The sequence below is a fragment of the Ascaphus truei genome, chromosome 20, assembly GCF_040206685.1.
Source record: "Ascaphus truei isolate aAscTru1 chromosome 20, aAscTru1.hap1, whole genome shotgun sequence".
Classification (NCBI taxonomy): Eukaryota; Metazoa; Chordata; class Amphibia; order Anura; family Ascaphidae; genus Ascaphus; species Ascaphus truei.
The window spans coordinates 21,757,142-21,782,785 of NC_134502.1; the positions used below are offsets into that span (position 1 = coordinate 21,757,142).

The 25,644-nt window shown below is 38.2% G+C and overlaps 25 non-coding genes across 25 annotated transcripts; 13 read left to right on the forward strand and 12 right to left on the reverse strand.

Moving 5' to 3' along the window:
* The first annotated feature begins 299 nt into the window (after positions 1-299).
* LOC142471538 (U4 spliceosomal RNA) lies at positions 300-440 on the forward strand. Its single transcript, XR_012789498.1, has one exon. It is a non-coding gene; the product is annotated as a U4 spliceosomal RNA (small nuclear RNA).
* Positions 441-1,621: 1,181 nt separating this feature from the next.
* Positions 1,622-1,695, reverse strand: TRNAN-GUU (transfer RNA asparagine (anticodon GUU)). Its single transcript has one exon. It is a non-coding gene; the product is annotated as a tRNA-Asn (tRNA).
* Positions 1,696-2,387: 692 nt separating this feature from the next.
* LOC142471539 (U4 spliceosomal RNA) lies at positions 2,388-2,528 on the forward strand. Its single transcript, XR_012789499.1, has one exon. It is a non-coding gene; the product is annotated as a U4 spliceosomal RNA (small nuclear RNA).
* Positions 2,529-3,713: 1,185 nt separating this feature from the next.
* Positions 3,714-3,787, reverse strand: TRNAN-GUU (transfer RNA asparagine (anticodon GUU)). The gene has a single exon. It is a non-coding gene; the product is annotated as a tRNA-Asn (tRNA).
* Positions 3,788-4,479: 692 nt separating this feature from the next.
* Positions 4,480-4,620, forward strand: LOC142471540 (U4 spliceosomal RNA). The gene has a single exon (XR_012789500.1). It is a non-coding gene; the product is annotated as a U4 spliceosomal RNA (small nuclear RNA).
* Positions 4,621-5,801: 1,181 nt separating this feature from the next.
* Positions 5,802-5,875, reverse strand: TRNAN-GUU (transfer RNA asparagine (anticodon GUU)). The gene has a single exon. It is a non-coding gene; the product is annotated as a tRNA-Asn (tRNA).
* Positions 5,876-6,567: 692 nt separating this feature from the next.
* LOC142471542 (U4 spliceosomal RNA) lies at positions 6,568-6,708 on the forward strand. Its single transcript, XR_012789502.1, has one exon. It is a non-coding gene; the product is annotated as a U4 spliceosomal RNA (small nuclear RNA).
* Positions 6,709-7,889: 1,181 nt separating this feature from the next.
* Positions 7,890-7,963, reverse strand: TRNAN-GUU (transfer RNA asparagine (anticodon GUU)). The gene has a single exon. It is a non-coding gene; the product is annotated as a tRNA-Asn (tRNA).
* A 692-nt stretch (positions 7,964-8,655) lies between these two features.
* Positions 8,656-8,796, forward strand: LOC142471544 (U4 spliceosomal RNA). Its single transcript, XR_012789503.1, has one exon. It is a non-coding gene; the product is annotated as a U4 spliceosomal RNA (small nuclear RNA).
* Positions 8,797-9,963: 1,167 nt separating this feature from the next.
* Positions 9,964-10,037, reverse strand: TRNAN-GUU (transfer RNA asparagine (anticodon GUU)). Its single transcript has one exon. It is a non-coding gene; the product is annotated as a tRNA-Asn (tRNA).
* A 692-nt stretch (positions 10,038-10,729) lies between these two features.
* LOC142471545 (U4 spliceosomal RNA) lies at positions 10,730-10,870 on the forward strand. The gene has a single exon (XR_012789504.1). It is a non-coding gene; the product is annotated as a U4 spliceosomal RNA (small nuclear RNA).
* A 1,177-nt stretch (positions 10,871-12,047) lies between these two features.
* On the reverse strand, positions 12,048-12,121 carry TRNAN-GUU (transfer RNA asparagine (anticodon GUU)). The gene has a single exon. It is a non-coding gene; the product is annotated as a tRNA-Asn (tRNA).
* Positions 12,122-12,823: 702 nt separating this feature from the next.
* Positions 12,824-12,964, forward strand: LOC142471546 (U4 spliceosomal RNA). The gene has a single exon (XR_012789505.1). It is a non-coding gene; the product is annotated as a U4 spliceosomal RNA (small nuclear RNA).
* Positions 12,965-14,147: 1,183 nt separating this feature from the next.
* On the reverse strand, positions 14,148-14,221 carry TRNAN-GUU (transfer RNA asparagine (anticodon GUU)). The gene has a single exon. It is a non-coding gene; the product is annotated as a tRNA-Asn (tRNA).
* Positions 14,222-14,913: 692 nt separating this feature from the next.
* Positions 14,914-15,054, forward strand: LOC142471547 (U4 spliceosomal RNA). Its single transcript, XR_012789506.1, has one exon. It is a non-coding gene; the product is annotated as a U4 spliceosomal RNA (small nuclear RNA).
* Positions 15,055-16,229: 1,175 nt separating this feature from the next.
* On the reverse strand, positions 16,230-16,303 carry TRNAN-GUU (transfer RNA asparagine (anticodon GUU)). The gene has a single exon. It is a non-coding gene; the product is annotated as a tRNA-Asn (tRNA).
* A 702-nt stretch (positions 16,304-17,005) lies between these two features.
* Positions 17,006-17,146, forward strand: LOC142471548 (U4 spliceosomal RNA). The gene has a single exon (XR_012789507.1). It is a non-coding gene; the product is annotated as a U4 spliceosomal RNA (small nuclear RNA).
* A 1,185-nt stretch (positions 17,147-18,331) lies between these two features.
* On the reverse strand, positions 18,332-18,405 carry TRNAN-GUU (transfer RNA asparagine (anticodon GUU)). Its single transcript has one exon. It is a non-coding gene; the product is annotated as a tRNA-Asn (tRNA).
* Positions 18,406-19,097: 692 nt separating this feature from the next.
* LOC142471549 (U4 spliceosomal RNA) lies at positions 19,098-19,238 on the forward strand. The gene has a single exon (XR_012789509.1). It is a non-coding gene; the product is annotated as a U4 spliceosomal RNA (small nuclear RNA).
* Positions 19,239-20,419: 1,181 nt separating this feature from the next.
* TRNAN-GUU (transfer RNA asparagine (anticodon GUU)) lies at positions 20,420-20,493 on the reverse strand. Its single transcript has one exon. It is a non-coding gene; the product is annotated as a tRNA-Asn (tRNA).
* Positions 20,494-21,185: 692 nt separating this feature from the next.
* On the forward strand, positions 21,186-21,326 carry LOC142471550 (U4 spliceosomal RNA). The gene has a single exon (XR_012789510.1). It is a non-coding gene; the product is annotated as a U4 spliceosomal RNA (small nuclear RNA).
* A 1,185-nt stretch (positions 21,327-22,511) lies between these two features.
* On the reverse strand, positions 22,512-22,585 carry TRNAN-GUU (transfer RNA asparagine (anticodon GUU)). The gene has a single exon. It is a non-coding gene; the product is annotated as a tRNA-Asn (tRNA).
* A 692-nt stretch (positions 22,586-23,277) lies between these two features.
* LOC142471551 (U4 spliceosomal RNA) lies at positions 23,278-23,418 on the forward strand. Its single transcript, XR_012789511.1, has one exon. It is a non-coding gene; the product is annotated as a U4 spliceosomal RNA (small nuclear RNA).
* Positions 23,419-24,603: 1,185 nt separating this feature from the next.
* On the reverse strand, positions 24,604-24,677 carry TRNAN-GUU (transfer RNA asparagine (anticodon GUU)). The gene has a single exon. It is a non-coding gene; the product is annotated as a tRNA-Asn (tRNA).
* A 692-nt stretch (positions 24,678-25,369) lies between these two features.
* Positions 25,370-25,510, forward strand: LOC142471552 (U4 spliceosomal RNA). The gene has a single exon (XR_012789512.1). It is a non-coding gene; the product is annotated as a U4 spliceosomal RNA (small nuclear RNA).
* The last annotated feature ends 134 nt before the right edge of the window (positions 25,511-25,644 follow it).

Sequence of the window (25,644 nt, forward strand, 5' to 3'; positions counted from 1 at the left end):
ACTTCCACTATGTTTGAAATAGCAATATTCAACAAAAATGGTTATTTCACAGTCAGGTCACTGGTGAGAGAGGAGATATCATGTATTTGGTCCCAAATACACCTCTGGCTGAAGCGTTTGCATGCAGATACACTGCAGTGGTTGTTTGTGGAACTGCAAGAGAGTCTTTCTAGTTGACAGTTGAATTAGCATATTAACTCCCACAATCCATAGCACTGAACTCATTTCTGCATTATGGCTAGCCACCAGTGTAATGAGGGCTTCATGTGAGCTGGTGGTTACTAAACCAGTAGAAAGTTAACTTTGCGCAGTGGCAGTATCATAGCCAATGAGGTTTATCCGAGGCGTGATTATTGCTAGTTGAAAACTTTTCCCAATACCCCGCTGTGATGACTTGCAATATAGTCAGCATTAGCAATTTTTGACAGTCTCACGAGAGACTGATCTTTGAGTCTAAATATAGATTATGCTATTGTTTAGGAAATGATGTCAAGCTGGTAACCTATCCCCTAAAATGCAGAGTAACACTAACAACATCATTAAATGCACTTATGGAGTATGCAGCAAGGAAAGCAATTGGCCTAACATTTGTGGGAGACTGGATGGATGACCGCGTTCCTCCTCCCTTTACAAGTGGACTGCTGCTGCTGGTAAAACCATTGACCTAATGTTTGTTTTTATATATATATATATATATATATATATATGGAAAACAAGAGAACAAATCCTGCTCTCCTACCAATTGGGCCTCAAATATACTCGTGTCATGTTTACATTTGTTTACAAGCCAAGTCTGTGTGACAAAGGAGACATTTGGTTGCATCTTTTGATCAAAACATGATTCAAGCCTGCCCACCTCATCAAGGTCTTGAGCAAGAACCTAAAGCGGAATATATGTCATTTCTTAATGTCCTGTGGACTAAACTCTGTGAGATATGTGAAAATGCCCTGGCATAAAAATGAAAAATATAGGCGGAGCCCCTGGAATAAGTATGCATTGTCAAATAATTCAAGAATAATTGTTATGGCACAGTCAGGCTTTCAGGTCAAACCAATGAAACACATGCCTAATTATGAAACTAGTGTCATATATAAGGATATGTTAGAGTACTGAGTGTTATCACATGATTGCAGGTATTAACTGTTAACGCATCTTTCTATCTTTAATTTGACATATCTAGCACATGTGAGGCAATCTTAGGTTTGAAATAATTGGACGCTCTCAATGACCACACTCGACCTATTGTCCCAAGATGTTAGCAATCACATCTTGGTTTGCAGATCATCCTGTGCTCTTGATCATCTTCATCTATCACCAAATATTTGTCTTTCCACCACAACAGAAGCAGTATTCATATAGTTCTTGATCTGACATGACGTTTCTCAAGCAACTTCACTTAATAGATAGCAACATTGATGAATAGAAAAAGAAGTCTTTGGTTGCGTGCATGAAACGACAATTAGTCATCAGACATTCTATTTTCAAATATCTTATTAAATGTCTTGAAGGAGATAAGTGGGTATAATATAATCAGAGATGTGAATGTTTTCAGCTTTTTCCATGCTACTTGATCCCATGGGCAGAACAAGTGAAGAAAAGAGATGTGAGGTGGAAAACAGACGTCCCTGGGTGGGCTTGAACCACCAACCTTTCGGTTAACAGCCGAACGCGCTAACCAATTGCGCCACAGAGACCTTGGGCATTTTGTTGAAAATGTTGATAATAATGTTCCAAATTCACTAACATTCACTAACATTCACTAACATTCACTAACATTCACTAACATTCACTAACCATGTTGATGATATATTTCCCTACCAAACCTACAATGAATGAGTCCCTACTATCGGCATGAAGAGTGTGTATATCTCATATGATCTCGTTTGTGTTTAGAGGGGGTTACCCACCCGGTCCTGAAGATTGACATATATAAAACCAAGTACATGCCATATCCCTGAGCTACTGAAGTTGGTCATTTGATCTGTACGGATTTTATTTTTGAAGTCTAAATGTATGACTTTCACTTTTGACATGAATATCACTGCAATCAAACTTTTCTTTTTCATATGAAATCATCTTTTCGAGTAACTTCCACTATGTTTGAAATAGCAATATTCAACAAAAATGGTTATTTCACAGTCAGGTCACTGGTGAGAGAGGAGATATCATGTATTTGGTCCCAAATACACCTCTGGCTGAAGCGTTTGCATGCAGATACACTGCAGTGGTTGTTTGTGGAACTGCAAGAGAGTCTTTCTAGTTGACAGTTGAATTAGCATATTAACTCCCACAATCCATAGCACTGAACTCATTTCTGCATTATGGCTAGCCACCAGTGTAATGAGGGCTTCATGTGAGCTGGTGGTTACTAAACCAGTAGAAAGTTAACTTTGCGCAGTGGCAGTATCATAGCCAATGAGGTTTATCCGAGGCGTGATTATTGCTAGTTGAAAACTTTTCCCAATACCCCGCTGTGATGACTTGCAATATAGTCAGCATTAGCAATTTTTGACAGTCTCACGAGAGACTGATCTTTGAGTCTAAATATAGATTATGCTATTGTTTAGGAAATGATGTCAAGCTGGTAACCTATCCCCTAAAATGCAGAGTAACACTAACAACATCATTAAATGCACTTATGGAGTATGCAGCAAGGAAAGCAATTGGCCTAACATTTGTGGGAGACTGGATGGATGACCGCGTTCCTCCTCTTTTTACAAGTGGACTGCTGCTGCTGGTAAAACCATTGACCTAATGTTTGTTTTTATATATATATATATATATATATATATATATATGGAAAACAAGAAAACAAATCCTGCTCTCCTACCAATTGGGCCTCAAATATACTCGTGTCATGTTTACATTTATTTACAAGCCAAGTCTGTGTGACAAAGGAGACATTTGGTTGCATCTTTTGATCAAAACATGATTCAAGCCTGCCCACCTCATCAAGGTCTTGAGCAAGAACCTAAAGCGGAATATATGTCATTTCTTAATGTCCTGTGGACTAAACTCTGTGAGATATGTGAAAATGCCCTGGCATAAAAATGAAAAATATAGGCGGAGCCCCTGGAATAAGTATGCATTGTCAAATAATTCAAGAATAATTGTTATGGCACAGTCAGGCTTTCAGGTCAAACCAATGAAACACATGCCTAATTATGAAACTAGTGTCATATATAAGGATATGTTAGAGTACTGAGTGTTATCACATGATTGCAGGTATTAACTGTTAACGCATCTTTCTATCTTTAATTTGACATATCTAGCACATGTGAGGCAATCTTAGGTTTGAAATAATTGGACGCTCTCAATGACCACACTCGACCTATTGTCCCAAGATGTTAGCAATCACATCTTGGTTTGCAGATCATCCTGTGCTCTTGATCATCTTCATCTATCACCAAATATTTGTCTTTCCACCACAACAGAAGCAGTATTCATATAGTTCTTGATCTGACATGACGTTTCTCAAGCAACTTCACTTAATAGATAGCAACATTGATGAATAGAAAAAGAAGTCTTTGGTTGCGTGCATGAAACGACAATTAGTCATCAGACATTCTATTTTCAAATATCTTATTAAATGTCTTGAAGGAGGTAAGTGGGTATAATATAATCAGAGATGTGAATGTTTTCAGCTTTTTCCATGCTACTTGATCCCATGGGCAGAACAAGTGAAGAAAAGAGATGTGAGGTGGAAAACAGACGTCCCTGGGTGGGCTTGAACCACCAACCTTTCGGTTAACAGCCGAACGCGCTAACCAATTGCGCCACAGAGACCTTGGGCATTTTGTTGAAAATGTTGATAATAATGTTCCAAATTCACTAACATTCACTAACATTCACTAACATTCACTAACATTCACTAACATTCACTAACCATGTTGATGATATATTTCCCTACCAAACCTACAATGAATGAGTCCCTACTATCGGCATGAAGAGTGTGTATATCTCATATGATCTCGTTTGTGTTTAGAGGGGGTTACCCACCCGGTCCTGAAGATTGACATATATAAAACCAAGTACATGCCATATCCCTGAGCTACTGAAGTTGGTCATTTGATCTGTACGGATTTTATTTTTGAAGTCTAAATGTATGACTTTCACTTTTGACATGAATATCACTGCAATCAAACTTTTCTTTTTCATATGAAATCATCTTTTCGAGTAACTTCCACTATGTTTGAAATAGCAATATTCAACAAAAATGGTTATTTCACAGTCAGGTCACTGGTGAGAGAGGAGATATCATGTATTTGGTCCCAAATACACCTCTGGCTGAAGCGTTTGCATGCAGATACACTGCAGTGGTTGTTTGTGGAACTGCAAGAGAGTCTTTCTAGTTGACAGTTGAATTAGCATATTAACTCCCACAATCCATAGCACTGAACTCATTTCTGCATTATGGCTAGCCACCAGTGTAATGAGGGCTTCATGTGAGCTGGTGGTTACTAAACCAGTAGAAAGTTAACTTTGCGCAGTGGCAGTATCATAGCCAATGAGGTTTATCCGAGGCGTGATTATTGCTAGTTGAAAACTTTTCCCAATACCCCGCTGTGATGACTTGCAATATAGTCAGCATTAGCAATTTTTGACAGTCTCACGAGAGACTGATCTTTGAGTCTAAATATAGATTATGCTATTGTTTAGGAAATGATGTCAAGCTGGTAACCTATCCCCTAAAATGCAGAGTAACACTAACAACATCATTAAATGCACTTATGGAGTATGCAGCAAGGAAAGCAATTGGCCTAACATTTGTGGGAGACTGGATGGATGACCGCGTTCCTCCTCCCTTTACAAGTGGACTGCTGCTGCTGGTAAAACCATTGACCTAATGTTTGTTTTTATATATATATATATATATATATATATATGGAAAACAAGAGAACAAATCCTGCTCTCCTACCAATTGGGCCTCAAATATACTCGTGTCATGTTTACATTTGTTTACAAGCCAAGTCTGTGTGACAAAGGAGACATTTGGTTGCATCTTTTGATCAAAACATGATTCAAGCCTGCCCACCTCATCAAGGTCTTGAGCAAGAACCTAAAGCGGAATATATGTCATTTCTTAATGTCCTGTGGACTAAACTCTGTGAGATATGTGAAAATGCCCTGGCATAAAAATGAAAAATATAGGCGGAGCCCCTGGAATAAGTATGCATTGTCAAATAATTCAAGAATAATTGTTATGGCACAGTCAGGCTTTCAGGTCAAACCAATGAAACACATGCCTAATTATGAAACTAGTGTCATATATAAGGATATGTTAGAGTACTGAGTGTTATCACATGATTGCAGGTATTAACTGTTAACGCATCTTTCTATCTTTAATTTGACATATCTAGCACATGTGAGGCAATCTTAGGTTTGAAATAATTGGACGCTCTCAATGACCACACTCGACCTATTGTCCCAAGATGTTAGCAATCACATCTTGGTTTGCAGATCATCCTGTGCTCTTGATCATCTTCATCTATCACCAAATATTTGTCTTTCCACCACAACAGAAGCAGTATTCATATAGTTCTTGATCTGACATGACGTTTCTCAAGCAACTTCACTTAATAGATAGCAACATTGATGAATAGAAAAAGAAGTCTTTGGTTGCGTGCATGAAACGACAATTAGTCATCAGACATTCTATTTTCAAATATCTTATTAAATGTCTTGAAGGAGGTAAGTGGGTATAATATAATCAGAGATGTGAATGTTTTCAGCTTTTTCCATGCTACTTGATCCCATGGGCAGAACAAGTGAAGAAAAGAGATGTGAGGTGGAAAACAGACGTCCCTGGGTGGGCTTGAACCACCAACCTTTCGGTTAACAGCCGAACGCGCTAACCAATTGCGCCACAGAGACCTTGGGCATTTTGTTGAAAATGTTGATAATAATGTTCCAAATTCACTAACATTCACTAACATTCACTAACATTCACTAACATTCACTAACATTCACTAACCATGTTGATGATATATTTCCCTACCAAACCTACAATGAATGAGTCCCTACTATCGGCATGAAGAGTGTGTATATCTCATATGATCTCGTTTGTGTTTAGAGGGGGTTACCCACCCGGTCCTGAAGATTGACATATATAAAACCAAGTACATGCCATATCCCTGAGCTACTGAAGTTGGTCATTTGATCTGTACGGATTTTATTTTTGAAGTCTAAATGTATGACTTTCACTTTTGACATGAATATCACTGCAATCAAACTTTTCTTTTTCATATGAAATCATCTTTTCGAGTAACTTCCACTATGTTTGAAATAGCAATATTCAACAAAAATGGTTATTTCACAGTCAGGTCACTGGTGAGAGAGGAGATATCATGTATTTGGTCCCAAATACACCTCTGGCTGAAGCGTTTGCATGCAGATACACTGCAGTGGTTGTTTGTGGAACTGCAAGAGAGTCTTTCTAGTTGACAGTTGAATTAGCATATTAACTCCCACAATCCATAGCACTGAACTCATTTCTGCATTATGGCTAGCCACCAGTGTAATGAGGGCTTCATGTGAGCTGGTGGTTACTAAACCAGTAGAAAGTTAACTTTGCGCAGTGGCAGTATCATAGCCAATGAGGTTTATCCGAGGCGTGATTATTGCTAGTTGAAAACTTTTCCCAATACCCCGCTGTGATGACTTGCAATATAGTCAGCATTAGCAATTTTTGACAGTCTCACGAGAGACTGATCTTTGAGTCTAAATATAGATTATGCTATTGTTTAGGAAATGATGTCAAGCTGGTAACCTATCCCCTAAAATGCAGAGTAACACTAACAACATCATTAAATGCACTTATGGAGTATGCAGCAAGGAAAGCAATTGGCCTAACATTTGTGGGAGACTGGATGGATGACCGCGTTCCTCCTCCCTTTACAAGTGGACTGCTGCTGCTGGTAAAACCATTGACCTAATGTTTGTTTTTATATATATATATATATATATATATATATGGAAAACAAGAGAACAAATCCTGCTCTCCTACCAATTGGGCCTCAAATATACTCGTGTCATGTTTACATTTGTTTACAAGCCAAGTCTGTGTGACAAAGGAGACATTTGGTTGCATCTTTTGATCAAAACATGATTCAAGCCTGCCCACCTCATCAAGGTCTTGAGCAAGAACCTAAAGCGGAATATATGTCATTTCTTAATGTCCTGTGGACTAAACTCTGTGAGATATGTGAAAATGCCCTGGCATAAAAATGAAAAATATAGGCGGAGCCCCTGGAATAAGTATGCATTGTCAAATAATTCAAGAATAATTGTTATGGCACAGTCAGGCTTTCAGGTCAAACCAATGAAACACATGCCTAATTATGAAACTAGTGTCATATATAAGGATATGTTAGAGTACTGAGTGTTATCACATGATTGCAGGTATTAACTGTTAACGCATCTTTCTATCTTTAATTTGACATATCTAGCACATGTGAGGCAATCTTAGGTTTGAAATAATTGGACGCTCTCAATGACCACACTCGACCTATTGTCCCAAGATGTTAGCAATCACATCTTGGTTTGCAGATCATCCTGTGCTCTTGATCATCTTCATCTATCACCAAATATTTGTCTTTCCACCACAACAGAAGCAGTATTCATATAGTTCTTGATCTGACATGACGTTTCTCAAGCAACTTCACTTAATAGATAGCAACATTGATGAATAGAAAAAGAAGTCTTTGGTTGCGTGCATGAAACGACAATTAGTCATCAGACATTCTATTTTCAAATATCTTATTAAATGTCTTGAAGGAGGTAAGTGGGTATAATATAATCAGAGATGTGAATGTTTTCAGCTTTTTCCATGCTACTTGATCCCATGGGCAGAACAAGTGAAGAAAAGAGATGTGAGGTGGAAAACAGACGTCCCTGGGTGGGCTTGAACCACCAACCTTTCGGTTAACAGCCGAACGCGCTAACCAATTGCGCCACAGAGACCTTGGGCATTTTGTTGAAAATGTTGATAATAATGTTCCAAATTCACTAACATTCACTAACATTCACTAACATTCACTAACATTCACTAACATTCACTAACCATGTTGATGATATATTTCCCTACCAAACCTACAATGAATGAGTCCCTACTATCGGCATGAAGAGTGTGTATATCTCATATGATCTCGTTTGTGTTTAGAGGGGGTTACCCACCCGGTCCTGAAGATTGACATATATAAAACCAAGTACATGCCATATCCCTGAGCTACTGAAGTTGGTCATTTGATCTGTACGGATTTTATTTTTGAAGTCTAAATGTATGACTTTCACTTTTGACATGAATATCACTGCAATCAAACTTTTCTTTTTCATATGAAATCATCTTTTCGAGTAACTTCCACTATGTTTGAAATAGCAATATTCAACAAAAATGGTTATTTCACAGTCAGGTCACTGGTGAGAGAGGAGATATCATGTATTTGGTCCCAAATACACCTCTGGCTGAAGCGTTTGCATGCAGATACACTGCAGTGGTTGTTTGTGGAACTGCAAGAGAGTCTTTCTAGTTGACAGTTGAATTAGCATATTAACTCCCACAATCCATAGCACTGAACTCATTTCTGCATTATGGCTAGCCACCAGTGTAATGAGGGCTTCATGTGAGCTGGTGGTTACTAAACCAGTAGAAAGTTAACTTTGCGCAGTGGCAGTATCATAGCCAATGAGGTTTATCCGAGGCGTGATTATTGCTAGTTGAAAACTTTTCCCAATACCCCGCTGTGATGACTTGCAATATAGTCAGCATTAGCAATTTTTGACAGTCTCACGAGAGACTGATCTTTGAGTCTAAATATAGATTATGCTATTGTTTAGGAAATGATGTCAAGCTGGTAACCTATCCCCTAAAATGCAGAGTAACACTAACAACATCATTAAATGCACTTATGGAGTATGCAGCAAGGAAAGCAATTGGCCTAACATTTGTGGGAGACTGGATGGATGACCGCGTTCCTCCTCCCTTTACAAGTGGACTGCTGCTGCTGGTAAAACCATTGACCTAATGTTTGTTTTTATATATATATATATGGAAAACAAGAGAACAAATCCTGCTCTCCTACCAATTGGGCCTCAAATATACTCGTGTCATGTTTACATTTGTTTACAAGCCAAGTCTGTGTGACAAAGGAGACATTTGGTTGCATCTTTTGATCAAAACATGATTCAAGCCTGCCCACCTCATCAAGGTCTTGAGCAAGAACCTAAAGCGGAATATATGTCATTTCTTAATGTCCTGTGGACTAAACTCTGTGAGATATGTGAAAATGCCCTGGCATAAAAATGAAAAATATAGGCGGAGCCCCTGGAATAAGTATGCATTGTCAAATAATTCAAGAATAATTGTTATGGCACAGTCAGGCTTTCAGGTCAAACCAATGAAACACATGCCTAATTATGAAACTAGTGTCATATATAAGGATATGTTAGAGTACTGAGTGTTATCACATGATTGCAGGTATTAACTGTTAACGCATCTTTCTATCTTTAATTTGACGTATCTAGCACATGTGAGGCAATCTTAGGTTTGAAATAATTGGACGCTCTCAATGACCACACTCGACCTATTGTCCCAAGATGTTAGCAATCACATCTTGGTTTGCAGATCATCCTGTGCTCTTGATCATCTTCATCTATCACCAAATATTTGTCTTTCCACCACAACTGAAGCAGTATTCATATAGTTCTTGATCTGACATGACGTTTCTCAAGCAACTTCACTTAATAGATAGCAACATTGATGAATAGAAAAAGAAGTCTTTGGTTGCGTGCATGAAACGACAATTAGTCATCAGACATTCTATTTTCAAATATCTTATTAAATGTCTTGAAGGAGGTAAGTGGGTATAATATAATCAGAGATGTGAATGTTTTCAGCTTTTTCCATGCTACTTGATCCCATGGGCAGAACAAGTGAAGAAAAGAGATGTGAGGTGGAAAACAGACGTCCCTGGGTGGGCTTGAACCACCAACCTTTCGGTTAACAGCCGAACGCGCTAACCAATTGCGCCACAGAGACCTTGGGCATTTTGTTGAAAATGTTGATAATAATGTTCCAAATTCACTAACATTCACTAACATTCACTAACATTCACTAACATTCACTAACATTCACTAACCATGTTGATGATATATTTCCCTACCAAACCTACAATGAATGAGTCCCTACTATCGGCATGAAGAGTGTGTATATCTCATATGATCTCGTTTGTGTTTAGAGGGGGTTACCCACCCGGTCCTGAAGATTGACATATATAAAACCAAGTACATGCCATATCCCTGAGCTACTGAAGTTGGTCATTTGATCTGTACGGATTTTATTTTTGAAGTCTAAATGTATGACTTTCACTTTTGACATGAATATCACTGCAATCAAACTTTTCTTTTTCATATGAAATCATCTTTTCGAGTAACTTCCACTATGTTTGAAATAGCAATATTCAACAAAAATGGTTATTTCACAGTCAGGTCACTGGTGAGAGAGGAGATATCATGTATTTGGTCCCAAATACACCTCTGGCTGAAGCGTTTGCATGCAGATACACTGCAGTGGTTGTTTGTGGAACTGCAAGAGAGTCTTTCTAGTTGACAGTTGAATTAGCATATTAACTCCCACAATCCATAGCACTGAACTCATTTCTGCATTATGGCTAGCCACCAGTGTAATGAGGGCTTCATGTGAGCTGGTGGTTACTAAACCAGTAGAAAGTTAACTTTGCGCAGTGGCAGTATCATAGCCAATGAGGTTTATCCGAGGCGTGATTATTGCTAGTTGAAAACTTTTCCCAATACCCCGCTGTGATGACTTGCAATATAGTCAGCATTAGCAATTTTTGACAGTCTCACGAGAGACTGATCTTTGAGTCTAAATATAGATTATGCTATTGTTTAGGAAATGATGTCAAGCTGGTAACCTATCCCCTAAAATGCAGAGTAACACTAACAACATCATTAAATGCACTTATGGAGTATGCAGCAAGGAAAGCAATTGGCCTAACATTTGTGGGAGACTGGATGGATGACCGCGTTCCTCCTCCCTTTACAAGTGGACTGCTGCTGCTGGTAAAACCATTGACCTAATGTTTGTTTTTATATATATATATATATATATATATGGAAAACAAGAAAACAAATCCTGCTCTCCTACCAATTGGGCCTCAAATATACTCGTGTCATGTTTACATTTATTTACAAGCCAAGTCTGTGTGACAAAGGAGACATTTGGTTGCATCTTTTGATCAAAACATGATTCAAGCCTGCCCACCTCATCAAGGTCTTGAGCAAGAACCTAAAGCGGAATATATGTCATTTCTTAATGTCCTGTGGACTAAACTCTGTGAGATATGTGAAAATGCCCTGGCATAAAAATGAAAAATATAGGCGGAGCCCCTGGAATAAGTATGCATTGTCAAATAATTCAAGAATAATTGTTATGGCACAGTCAGGCTTTCAGGTCAAACCAATGAAACACATGCCTAATTATGAAACTAGTGTCATATATAAGGATATGTTAGAGTACTGAGTGTTATCACATGATTGCAGGTATTAACTGTTAACGCATCTTTCTATCTTTAATTTGACATATCTAGCACATGTGAGGCAATCTTAGGTTTGAAATAATTGGACGCTCTCAATGACCACACTCGACCTATTGTCCCAAGATGTTAGCAATCACATCTTGGTTTGCAGATCATCCTGTGCTCTTGATCATCTTCATCTATCACCAAATATTTGTCTTTCCACCACAACAGAAGCAGTATTCATATAGTTCTTGATCTGACATGACGTTTCTCAAGCAACTTCACTTAATAGATAGCAACATTGATGAATAGAAAAAGAAGTCTTTGGTTGCGTGCATGAAACGACAATTAGTCATCAGACATTCTATTTTCAAATATCTTATTAAATGTCTTGAAGGAGATAAGTGGGTATAATATAATCAGAGATGTGAATGTTTTCAGCTTTTTCCATGCTACTTGATCCCATGGGCAGAACAAGTGAAGAAAAGAGATGTGAGGTGGAAAACAGACGTCCCTGGGTGGGCTTGAACCACCAACCTTTCGGTTAACAGCCGAACGCGCTAACCAATTGCGCCACAGAGACCTTGGGCATTTTGTTGAAAATGTTGATAATAATGTTCCAAATTCACTAACATTCACTAACATTCACTAACATTCACTAACATTCACTAACATTCACTAACATTCACTAACCATGTTGATGATATATTTCCCTACCAAACCTACAATGAATGAGTCCCTACTATCGGCATGAAGAGTGTGTATATCTCATATGATCTCGTTTGTGTTTAGAGGGGGTTACCCACCCGGTCCTGAAGATTGACATATATAAAACCAAGTACATGCCATATCCCTGAGCTACTGAAGTTGGTCATTTGATCTGTACGGATTTTATTTTTGAAGTCTAAATGTATGACTTTCACTTTTGACATGAATATCACTGCAATCAAACTTTTCTTTTTCATATGAAATCATCTTTTCGAGTAACTTCCACTATGTTTGAAATAGCAATATTCAACAAAAATGGTTATTTCACAGTCAGGTCACTGGTGAGAGAGGAGATATCATGTATTTGGTCCCAAATACACCTCTGGCTGAAGCGTTTGCATGCAGATACACTGCAGTGGTTGTTTGTGGAACTGCAAGAGAGTCTTTCTATTTGACAGTTGAATTAGCATATTAACTCCCACAATCCATAGCACTGAACTCATTTCTGCATTATGGCTAGCCACCAGTGTAATGAGGGCTTCATGTGAGCTGGTGGTTACTAAACCAGTAGAAAGTTAACTTTGCGCAGTGGCAGTATCATAGCCAATGAGGTTTATCCGAGGCGTGATTATTGCTAGTTGAAAACTTTTCCCAATACCCCGCTGTGATGACTTGCAATATAGTCAGCATTAGCAATTTTTGACAGTCTCACGAGAGACTGATCTTTGAGTCTAAATATAGATTATGCTATTGTTTAGGAAATGATGTCAAGCTGGTAACCTATCCCCTAAAATGCAGAGTAACACTAACAACATCATTAAATGCACTTATGGAGTATGCAGCAAGGAAAGCAATTGGCCTAACATTTGTGGGAGACTGGATGGATGACCGCGTTCCTCCTCCCTTTACAAGTGGACTGCTGCTGCTGGTAAAACCATTGACCTAATGTTTGTTTTTATATATATATATATATATATATATATATATGGAAAACAAGAGAACAAATCCTGCTCTCCTACCAATTGGGCCTCAAATATACTCGTGTCATGTTTACATTTGTTTACAAGCCAAGTCTGTGTGACAAAGGAGACATTTGGTTGCATCTTTTGATCAAAACATGATTCAAGCCTGCCCACCTCATCAAGGTCTTGAGCAAGAACCTAAAGCGGAATATATGTCATTTCTTAATGTCCTGTGGACTAAACTCTGTGAGATATGTGAAAATGCCCTGGCATAAAAATGAAAAATATAGGCGGAGCCCCTGGAATAAGTATGCATTGTCAAATAATTCAAGAATAATTGTTATGGCACAGTCAGGCTTTCAGGTCAAACCAATGAAACACATGCCTAATTATGAAACTAGTGTCATATATAAGGATATGTTAGAGTACTGAGTGTTATCACATGATTGCAGGTATTAACTGTTAACGCATCTTTCTATCTTTAATTTGACATATCTAGCACATGTGAGGCAATCTTAGGTTTGAAATAATTGGACGCTCTCAATGACCACACTCGACCTATTGTCCCAAGATGTTAGCAATCACATCTTGGTTTGCAGATCATCCTGTGCTCTTGATCATCTTCATCTATCACCAAATATTTGTCTTTCCACCACAACAGAAGCAGTATTCATATAGTTCTTGATCTGACATGACGTTTCTCAAGCAACTTCACTTAATAGATAGCAACATTGATGAATAGAAAAAGAAGTCTTTGGTTGCGTGCATGAAACGACAATTAGTCATCAGACATTCTATTTTCAAATATCTTATTAAATGTCTTGAAGGAGGTAAGTGGGTATAATATAATCAGAGATGTGAATGTTTTCAGCTTTTTCCATGCTACTTGATCCCATGGGCAGAACAAGTGAAGAAAAGAGATGTGAGGTGGAAAACAGACGTCCCTGGGTGGGCTTGAACCACCAACCTTTCGGTTAACAGCCGAACGCGCTAACCAATTGCGCCACAGAGACCTTGGGCATTTTGTTGAAAATGTTGATAATAATGTTCCAAATTCACTAACATTCACTAACATTCACTAACATTCACTAACATTCACTAACATTCACTAACCATGTTGATGATATATTTCCCTACCAAACCTACAATGAATGAGTCCCTACTATCGGCATGAAGAGTGTGTATATCTCATATGATCTCGTTTGTGTTTAGAGGGGGTTACCCACCCGGTCCTGAAGATTGACATATATAAAACCAAGTACATGCCATATCCCTGAGCTACTGAAGTTGGTCATTTGATCTGTACGGATTTTATTTTTGAAGTCTAAATGTATGACTTTCACTTTTGACATGAATATCACTGCAATCAAACTTTTCTTTTTCATATGAAATCATCTTTTCGAGTAACTTCCACTATGTTTGAAATAGCAATATTCAACAAAAATGGTTATTTCACAGTCAGGTCACTGGTGAGAGAGGAGATATCATGTATTTGGTCCCAAATACACCTCTGGCTGAAGCGTTTGCATGCAGATACACTGCAGTGGTTGTTTGTGGAACTGCAAGAGAGTCTTTCTAGTTGACAGTTGAATTAGCATATTAACTCCCACAATCCATAGCACTGAACTCATTTCTGCATTATGGCTAGCCACCAGTGTAATGAGGGCTTCATGTGAGCTGGTGGTTACTAAACCAGTAGAAAGTTAACTTTGCGCAGTGGCAGTATCATAGCCAATGAGGTTTATCCGAGGCGTGATTATTGCTAGTTGAAAACTTTTCCCAATACCCCGCTGTGATGACTTGCAATATAGTCAGCATTAGCAATTTTTGACAGTCTCACGAGAGACTGATCTTTGAGTCTAAATATAGATTATGCTATTGTTTAGGAAATGATGTCAAGCTGGTAACCTATCCCCTAAAATGCAGAGTAACACTAACAACATCATTAAATGCACTTATGGAGTATGCAGCAAGGAAAGCAATTGGCCTAACATTTGTGGGAGACTGGATGGATGACCGCGTTCCTCCTCCCTTTACAAGTGGACTGCTGCTGCTGGTAAAACCATTGACCTAATGTTTGTTTTTATATATATATATATATATATATGGAAAACAAGAAAACAAATCCTGCTCTCCTACCAATTGGGCCTCAAATATACTCGTGTCATGTTTACATTTATTTACAAGCCAAGTCTGTGTGACAAAGGAGACATTTGGTTGCATCTTTTGATCAAAACATGATTCAAGCCTGCCCACCTCATCAAGGTCTTGAGCAAGAACCTAAAGCGGAATATATGTCATTTCTTAATGTCCTGTGGACTAAACTCTGTGAGATATGTGAAAATGCCCTGGCATAAAAATGAAAAATATAGGCGGAGCCCCTGGAATAAGTATGCATTGTCAAATAATTCAAGAATAATTGTTATGGCACAGTCAGGCTTTCAGGTCAAACCAATGAAACACATGCCTAATTATGAAACTAGTGTCATATATAAGGATATGTTAGAGTACTGAGTGTTATCACATGATTGCAGGTATTAACTGTTAACGCATCTTTCTATCTTTAATTTGACATATCTAGCACATGTGAGGCAATCTTAGGTTTGAAATAATTGGACGCTCTCAATGACCACACTCGACCTATTGTCCCAAGATGTTAGCAATCACATCTTGGTTTGCAGATCATCCTGTGCTCTTGATCATCTTCATCTATCACCAAATATTTGTCTTTCCACCACAACAGAAGCAGTATTCATATAGTTCTTGATCTGACATGACGTTTCTCAAGCAACTTCACTTAATAGATAGCAACATTGATGAATAGAAAAAGAAGTCTTTGGTTGCGTGCATGAAACGACAATTAGTCATCAGACATTCTATTTTCAAATATCTTATTAAATGTCTTGAAGGAGGTAAGTGGGTATAATATAATCAGAGATGTGAATGTTTTCAGCTTTTTCCATGCTACTTGATCCCATGGGCAGAACAAGTGAAGAAAAGAGATGTGAGGTGGAAAACAGACGTCCCTGGGTGGGCTTGAACCACCAACCTTTCGGTTAACAGCCGAACGCGCTAACCAATTGCGCCACAGAGACCTTGGGCATTTTGTTGAAAATGTTGATAATAATGTTCCAAATTCACTAACATTCACTAACATTCACTAACATTCACTAACATTCACTAACATTCACTAACATTCACTAACCATGTTGATGATATATTTCCCTACCAAACCTACAATGAATGAGTCCCTACTATCGGCATGAAGAGTGTGTATATCTCATATGATCTCGTTTGTGTTTAGAGGGGGTTACCCACCCGGTCCTGAAGATTGACATATATAAAACCAAGTACATGCCATATCCCTGAGCTACTGAAGTTGGTCATTTGATCTGTACGGATTTTATTTTTGAAGTCTAAATGTATGACTTTCACTTTTGACATGAATATCACTGCAATCAAACTTTTCTTTTTCATATGAAATCATCTTTTCGAGTAACTTCCACTATGTTTGAAATAGCAATATTCAACAAAAATGGTTATTTCACAGTCAGGTCACTGGTGAGAGAGGAGATATCATGTATTTGGTCCCAAATACACCTCTGGCTGAAGCGTTTGCATGCAGATACACTGCAGTGGTTGTTTGTGGAACTGCAAGAGAGTCTTTCTAGTTGACAGTTGAATTAGCATATTAACTCCCACAATCCATAGCACTGAACTCATTTCTGCATTATGGCTAGCCACCAGTGTAATGAGGGCTTCATGTGAGCTGGTGGTTACTAAACCAGTAGAAAGTTAACTTTGCGCAGTGGCAGTATCATAGCCAATGAGGTTTATCCGAGGCGTGATTATTGCTAGTTGAAAACTTTTCCCAATACCCCGCTGTGATGACTTGCAATATAGTCAGCATTAGCAATTTTTGACAGTCTCACGAGAGACTGATCTTTGAGTCTAAATATAGATTATGCTATTGTTTAGGAAATGATGTCAAGCTGGTAACCTATCCCCTAAAATGCAGAGTAACACTAACAACATCATTAAATGCACTTATGGAGTATGCAGCAAGGAAAGCAATTGGCCTAACATTTGTGGGAGACTGGATGGATGACCGCGTTCCTCCTCTTTTTACAAGTGGACTGCTGCTGCTGGTAAAACCATTGACCTAATGTTTGTTTTTATATATATATATATATATATATATATATATATGGAAAACAAGAAAACAAATCCTGCTCTCCTACCAATTGGGCCTCAAATATACTCGTGTCATGTTTACATTTATTTACAAGCCAAGTCTGTGTGACAAAGGAGACATTTGGTTGCATCTTTTGATCAAAACATGATTCAAGCCTGCCCACCTCATCAAGGTCTTGAGCAAGAACCTAAAGCGGAATATATGTCATTTCTTAATGTCCTGTGGACTAAACTCTGTGAGATATGTGAAAATGCCCTGGCATAAAAATGAAAAATATAGGCGGAGCCCCTGGAATAAGTATGCATTGTCAAATAATTCAAGAATAATTGTTATGGCACAGTCAGGCTTTCAGGTCAAACCAATGAAACACATGCCTAATTATGAAACTAGTGTCATATATAAGGATATGTTAGAGTACTGAGTGTTATCACATGATTGCAGGTATTAACTGTTAACGCATCTTTCTATCTTTAATTTGACATATCTAGCACATGTGAGGCAATCTTAGGTTTGAAATAATTGGACGCTCTCAATGACCACACTCGACCTATTGTCCCAAGATGTTAGTAATCACATCTTGGTTTGCAGATCATCCTGTGCTCTTGATCATCTTCATCTATCACCAAATATTTGTCTTTCCACCACAACAGAAGCAGTATTCATATAGTTCTTGATCTGACATGACGTTTCTCAAGCAACTTCACTTAATAGATAGCAACATTGATGAATAGAAAAAGAAGTCTTTGGTTGCGTGCATGAAACGACAATTAGTCATCAGACATTCTATTTTCAAATATCTTATTAAATGTCTTGAAGGAGGTAAGTGGGTATAATATAATCAGAGATGTGAATGTTTTCAGCTTTTTCCATGCTACTTGATCCCATGGGCAGAACAAGTGAAGAAAAGAGATGTGAGGTGGAAAACAGACGTCCCTGGGTGGGCTTGAACCACCAACCTTTCGGTTAACAGCCGAACGCGCTAACCAATTGCGCCACAGAGACCTTGGGCATTTTGTTGAAAATGTTGATAATAATGTTCCAAATTCACTAACATTCACTAACATTCACTAACATTCACTAACATTCACTAACATTCACTAACCATGTTGATGATATATTTCCCTACCAAACCTACAATGAATGAGTCCCTACTATCGGCATGAAGAGTGTGTATATCTCATATGATCTCGTTTGTGTTTAGAGGGGGTTACCCACCCGGTCCTGAAGATTGACATATATAAAACCAAGTACATGCCATATCCCTGAGCTACTGAAGTTGGTCATTTGATCTGTACGGATTTTATTTTTGAAGTCTAAATGTATGACTTTCACTTTTGACATGAATATCACTGCAATCAAACTTTTCTTTTTCATATGAAATCATCTTTTCGAGTAACTTCCACTATGTTTGAAATAGCAATATTCAACAAAAATGGTTATTTCACAGTCAGGTCACTGGTGAGAGAGGAGATATCATGTATTTGGTCCCAAATACACCTCTGGCTGAAGCGTTTGCATGCAGATACACTGCAGTGGTTGTTTGTGGAACTGCAAGAGAGTCTTTCTAGTTGACAGTTGAATTAGCATATTAACTCCCACAATCCATAGCACTGAACTCATTTCTGCATTATGGCTAGCCACCAGTGTAATGAGGGCTTCATGTGAGCTGGTGGTTACTAAACCAGTAGAAAGTTAACTTTGCGCAGTGGCAGTATCATAGCCAATGAGGTTTATCCGAGGCGTGATTATTGCTAGTTGAAAACTTTTCCCAATACCCCGCTGTGATGACTTGCAATATAGTCAGCATTAGCAATTTTTGACAGTCTCACGAGAGACTGATCTTTGAGTCTAAATATAGATTATGCTATTGTTTAGGAAATGATGTCAAGCTGGTAACCTATCCCCTAAAATGCAGAGTAACACTAACAACATCATTAAATGCACTTATGGAGTATGCAGCAAGGAAAGCAATTGGCCTAACATTTGTGGGAGACTGGATGGATGACCGCGTTCCTCCTCCCTTTACAAGTGGACTGCTGCTGCTGGTAAAACCATTGACCTAATGTTTGTTTTTATATATATATATATATATATATATATATGGAAAACAAGAGAACAAATCCTGCTCTCCTACCAATTGGGCCTCAAATATACTCGTGTCATGTTTACATTTGTTTACAAGCCAAGTCTGTGTGACAAAGGAGACATTTGGTTGCATCTTTTGATCAAAACATGATTCAAGCCTGCCCACCTCATCAAGGTCTTGAGCAAGAACCTAAAGCGGAATATATGTCATTTCTTAATGTCCTGTGGACTAAACTCTGTGAGATATGTGAAAATGCCCTGGCATAAAAATGAAAAATATAGGCGGAGCCCCTGGAATAAGTATGCATTGTCAAATAATTCAAGAATAATTGTTATGGCACAGTCAGGCTTTCAGGTCAAACCAATGAAACACATGCCTAATTATGAAACTAGTGTCATATATAAGGATATGTTAGAGTACTGAGTGTTATCACATGATTGCAGGTATTAACTGTTAACGCATCTTTCTATCTTTAATTTGACATATCTAGCACATGTGAGGCAATCTTAGGTTTGAAATAATTGGACGCTCTCAATGACCACACTCGACCTATTGTCCCAAGATGTTAGCAATCACATCTTGGTTTGCAGATCATCCTGTGCTCTTGATCATCTTCATCTATCACCAAATATTTGTCTTTCCACCACAACAGAAGCAGTATTCATATAGTTCTTGATCTGACATGACGTTTCTCAAGCAACTTCACTTAATAGATAGCAACATTGATGAATAGAAAAAGAAGTCTTTGGTTGCGTGCATGAAACGACAATTAGTCATCAGACATTCTATTTTCAAATATCTTATTAAATGTCTTGAAGGAGGTAAGTGGGTATAATATAATCAGAGATGTGAATGTTTTCAGCTTTTTCCATGCTACTTGATCCCATGGGCAGAACAAGTGAAGAAAAGAGATGTGAGGTGGAAAACAGACGTCCCTGGGTGGGCTTGAACCACCAACCTTTCGGTTAACAGCCGAACGCGCTAACCAATTGCGCCACAGAGACCTTGGGCATTTTGTTGAAAATGTTGATAATAATGTTCCAAATTCACTAACATTCACTAACATTCACTAACATTCACTAACATTCACTAACATTCACTAACCATGTTGATGATATATTTCCCTACCAAACCTACAATGAATGAGTCCCTACTATCGGCATGAAGAGTGTGTATATCTCATATGATCTCGTTTGTGTTTAGAGGGGGTTACCCACCCGGTCCTGAAGATTGACATATATAAAACCAAGTACATGCCATATCCCTGAGCTACTGAAGTTGGTCATTTGATCTGTACGGATTTTATTTTTGAAGTCTAAATGTATGACTTTCACTTTTGACATGAATATCACTGCAATCAAACTTTTCTTTTTCATATGAAATCATCTTTTCGAGTAACTTCCACTATGTTTGAAATAGCAATATTCAACAAAAATGGTTATTTCACAGTCAGGTCACTGGTGAGAGAGGAGATATCATGTATTTGGTCCCAAATACACCTCTGGCTGAAGCGTTTGCATGCAGATACACTGCAGTGGTTGTTTGTGGAACTGCAAGAGAGTCTTTCTAGTTGACAGTTGAATTAGCATATTAACTCCCACAATCCATAGCACTGAACTCATTTCTGCATTATGGCTAGCCACCAGTGTAATGAGGGCTTCATGTGAGCTGGTGGTTACTAAACCAGTAGAAAGTTAACTTTGCGCAGTGGCAGTATCATAGCCAATGAGGTTTATCCGAGGCGTGATTATTGCTAGTTGAAAACTTTTCCCAATACCCCGCTGTGATGACTTGCAATATAGTCAGCATTAGCAATTTTTGACAGTCTCACGAGAGACTGATCTTTGAGTCTAAATATAGATTATGCTATTGTTTAGGAAATGATGTCAAGCTGGTAACCTATCCCCTAAAATGCAGAGTAACACTAACAACATCATTAAATGCACTTATGGAGTATGCAGCAAGGAAAGCAATTGGCCTAACATTTGTGGGAGACTGGATGGATGACCGCGTTCCTCCTCCCTTTACAAGTGGACTGCTGCTGCTGGTAAAACCATTGACCTAATGTTTGTTTTTATATATATATATATATATATATATATATATATGGAAAACAAGAGAACAAATCCTGCTCTCCTACCAATTGGGCCTCAAATATACTCGTGTCATGTTTACATTTGTTTACAAGCCAAGTCTGTGTGACAAAGGAGACATTTGGTTGCATCTTTTGATCAAAACATGATTCAAGCCTGCCCACCTCATCAAGGTCTTGAGCAAGAACCTAAAGCGGAATATATGTCATTTCTTAATGTCCTGTGGACTAAACTCTGTGAGATATGTGAAAATGCCCTGGCATAAAAATGAAAAATATAGGCGGAGCCCCTGGAATAAGTATGCATTGTCAAATAATTCAAGAATAATTGTTATGGCACAGTCAGGCTTTCAGGTCAAACCAATGAAACACATGCCTAATTATGAAACTAGTGTCATATATAAGGATATGTTAGAGTACTGAGTGTTATCACATGATTGCAGGTATTAACTGTTAACGCATCTTTCTATCTTTAATTTGACATATCTAGCACATGTGAGGCAATCTTAGGTTTGAAATAATTGGACGCTCTCAATGACCACACTCGACCTATTGTCCCAAGATGTTAGCAATCACATCTTGGTTTGCAGATCATCCTGTGCTCTTGATCATCTTCATCTATCACCAAATATTTGTCTTTCCACCACAACAGAAGCAGTATTCATATAGTTCTTGATCTGACATGACGTTTCTCAAGCAACTTCACTTAATAGATAGCAACATTGATGAATAGAAAAAGAAGTCTTTGGTTGCGTGCATGAAACGACAATTAGTCATCAGACATTCTATTTTCAAATATCTTATTAAATGTCTTGAAGGAGGTAAGTGGGTATAATATAATCAGAGATGTGAATGTTTTCAGCTTTTTCCATGCTACTTGATCCCATGGGCAGAACAAGTGAAGAAAAGAGATGTGAGGTGGAAAACAGACGTCCCTGGGTGGGCTTGAACCACCAACCTTTCGGTTAACAGCCGAACGCGCTAACCAATTGCGCCACAGAGACCTTGGGCATTTTGTTGAAAATGTTGATAATAATGTTCCAAATTCACTAACATTCACTAACATTCACTAACATTCACTAACATTCACTAACATTCACTAACCATGTTGATGATATATTTCCCTACCAAACCTACAATGAATGAGTCCCTACTATCGGCATGAAGAGTGTGTATATCTCATATGATCTCGTTTGTGTTTAGAGGGGGTTACCCACCCGGTCCTGAAGATTGACATATATAAAACCAAGTACATGCCATATCCCTGAGCTACTGAAGTTGGTCATTTGATCTGTACGGATTTTATTTTTGAAGTCTAAATGTATGACTTTCACTTTTGACATGAATATCACTGCAATCAAACTTTTCTTTTTCATATGAAATCATCTTTTCGAGTAACTTCCACTATGTTTGAAATAGCAATATTCAACAAAAATGGTTATTTCACAGTCAGGTCACTGGTGAGAGAGGAGATATCATGTATTTGGTCCCAAATACACCTCTGGCTGAAGCGTTTGCATGCAGATACACTGCAGTGGTTGTTTGTGGAACTGCAAGAGAGTCTTTCTAGTTGACAGTTGAATTAGCATATTAACTCCCACAATCCATAGCACTGAACTCATTTCTGCATTATGGCTAGCCACCAGTGTAATGAGGGCTTCATGTGAGCTGGTGGTTACTAAACCAGTAGAAAGTTAACTTTGCGCAGTGGCAGTATCATAGCCAATGAGGTTTATCCGAGGCGTGATTATTGCTAGTTGAAAACTTTTCCCAATACCCCGCTGTGATGACTTGCAATATAGTCAGCATTAGCAATTTTTGACAGTCTCACGAGAGACTGATCTTTGAGTCTAAATATAGATTATGCTATTGTTTAGGAAATGATGTCAAGCTGGTAACCTATCCCCTAAAATGCAGAGTAACACTAACAACATCATTAAATGCACTTATGGAGTATGCAGCAAGGAAAGCAATTGGCCTAACATTTGTGGGAGACTGGATGGATGACCGCGTTCCTCCTCCCTTTACAAGTGGACTGCTGCTGCTGGTAAAACCATTGACCTAATGTTTGTTTTTATATATATATATATATATATATATATATATATGGAAAACAAGAGAACAAATCCTGCTCTCCTACCAATTGGGCCTCAAATATACTCGTGTCATGTTTACATTTGTTTACAAGCCAAGTCTGTGTGACAAAGGAGACATTTGGTTGCATCTTTTGATCAAAACATGATTCAAGCCTGCCCACCTCATCAAGGTCTTGAGCAAGAACCTAAAGCGGAATATATGTCATTTCTTAATGTCCTGTGGACTAAACTCTGTGAGATATGTGAAAATGCCCTGGCATAAAAATGAAAAATATAGGCGGAGCCCCTGGAATAAGTATGCATTGTCAAATAATTCAAGAATAATTGTTATGGCACAGTCAGGCTTTCAGGTCAAACCAATGAAACACATGCCTAATTATGAAACTAGTGTCATATATAAGGATATGTTAGAGTACTGAGTGTTATCACATGATTGCAGGTATTAACTGTTAACGCATCTTTCTATCTTTAATTTGACATATCTAGCACATGTGAGGCAATCTTAGGTTTGAAATAATTGGACGCTCTCAATGACCACACTCGACCTATTGTCCCAAGATGTTAGCAATCACATCTTGGTTTGCAGATCATCCTGTGCTCTTGATCATCTTCATCTATCACCAAATATTTGTCTTTCCACCACAACAGAAGCAGTATTCATATAGTTCTTGATCTGACATGACGTTTCTCAAGCAACTTCACTTAATAGATAGCAACATTGATGAATAGAAAAAGAAGTCTTTGGTTGCGTGCATGAAACGACAATTAGTCATCAGACATTCTATTTTCAAATATCTTATTAAATGTCTTGAAGGAGGTAAGTGGGTATAATATAATCAGAGATGTGAATGTTTTCAGCTTTTTCCATGCTACTTGATCCCATGGGCAGAACAAGTGAAGAAAAGAGATGTGAGGTGGAAAACAGACGTCCCTGGGTGGGCTTGAACCACCAACCTTTCGGTTAACAGCCGAACGCGCTAACCAATTGCGCCACAGAGACCTTGGGCATTTTGTTGAAAATGTTGATAATAATGTTCCAAATTCACTAACATTCACTAACATTCACTAACATTCACTAACATTCACTAACATTCACTAACCATGTTGATGATATATTTCCCTACCAAACCTACAATGAATGAGTCCCTACTATCGGCATGAAGAGTGTGTATATCTCATATGATCTCGTTTGTGTTTAGAGGGGGTTACCCACCCGGTCCTGAAGATTGACATATATAAAACCAAGTACATGCCATATCCCTGAGCTACTGAAGTTGGTCATTTGATCTGTACGGATTTTATTTTTGAAGTCTAAATGTATGACTTTCACTTTTGACATGAATATCACTGCAATCAAACTTTTCTTTTTCATATGAAATCATCTTTTCGAGTAACTTCCACTATGTTTGAAATAGCAATATTCAACAAAAATGGTTATTTCACAGTCAGGTCACTGGTGAGAGAGGAGATATCATGTATTTGGTCCCAAATACACCTCTGGCTGAAGCGTTTGCATGCAGATACACTGCAGTGGTTGTTTGTGGAACTGCAAGAGAGTCTTTCTAGTTGACAGTTGAATTAGCATATTAACTCCCACAATCCATAGCACTGAACTCATTTCTGCATTATGGCTAGCCACCAGTGTAATGAGGGCTTCATGTGAGCTGGTGGTTACTAAACCAGTAGAAAGTTAACTTTGCGCAGTGGCAGTATCATAGCCAATGAGGTTTATCCGAGGCGTGATTATTGCTAGTTGAAAACTTTTCCCAATACCCCGCTGTGATGACTTGCAATATAGTCAGCATTAGCAATTTTTGACAGTCTCACGAGAGACTGATCTTTGAGTCTAAATATAGATTATGCTATTGTTTAGGAAATGATGTCAAGCTGGTAACCTATCCCCTAAAATGCAGAGTAACACTAACAACATCATTAAATGCACTTATGGAGTATGCAGCAAGGAAAGC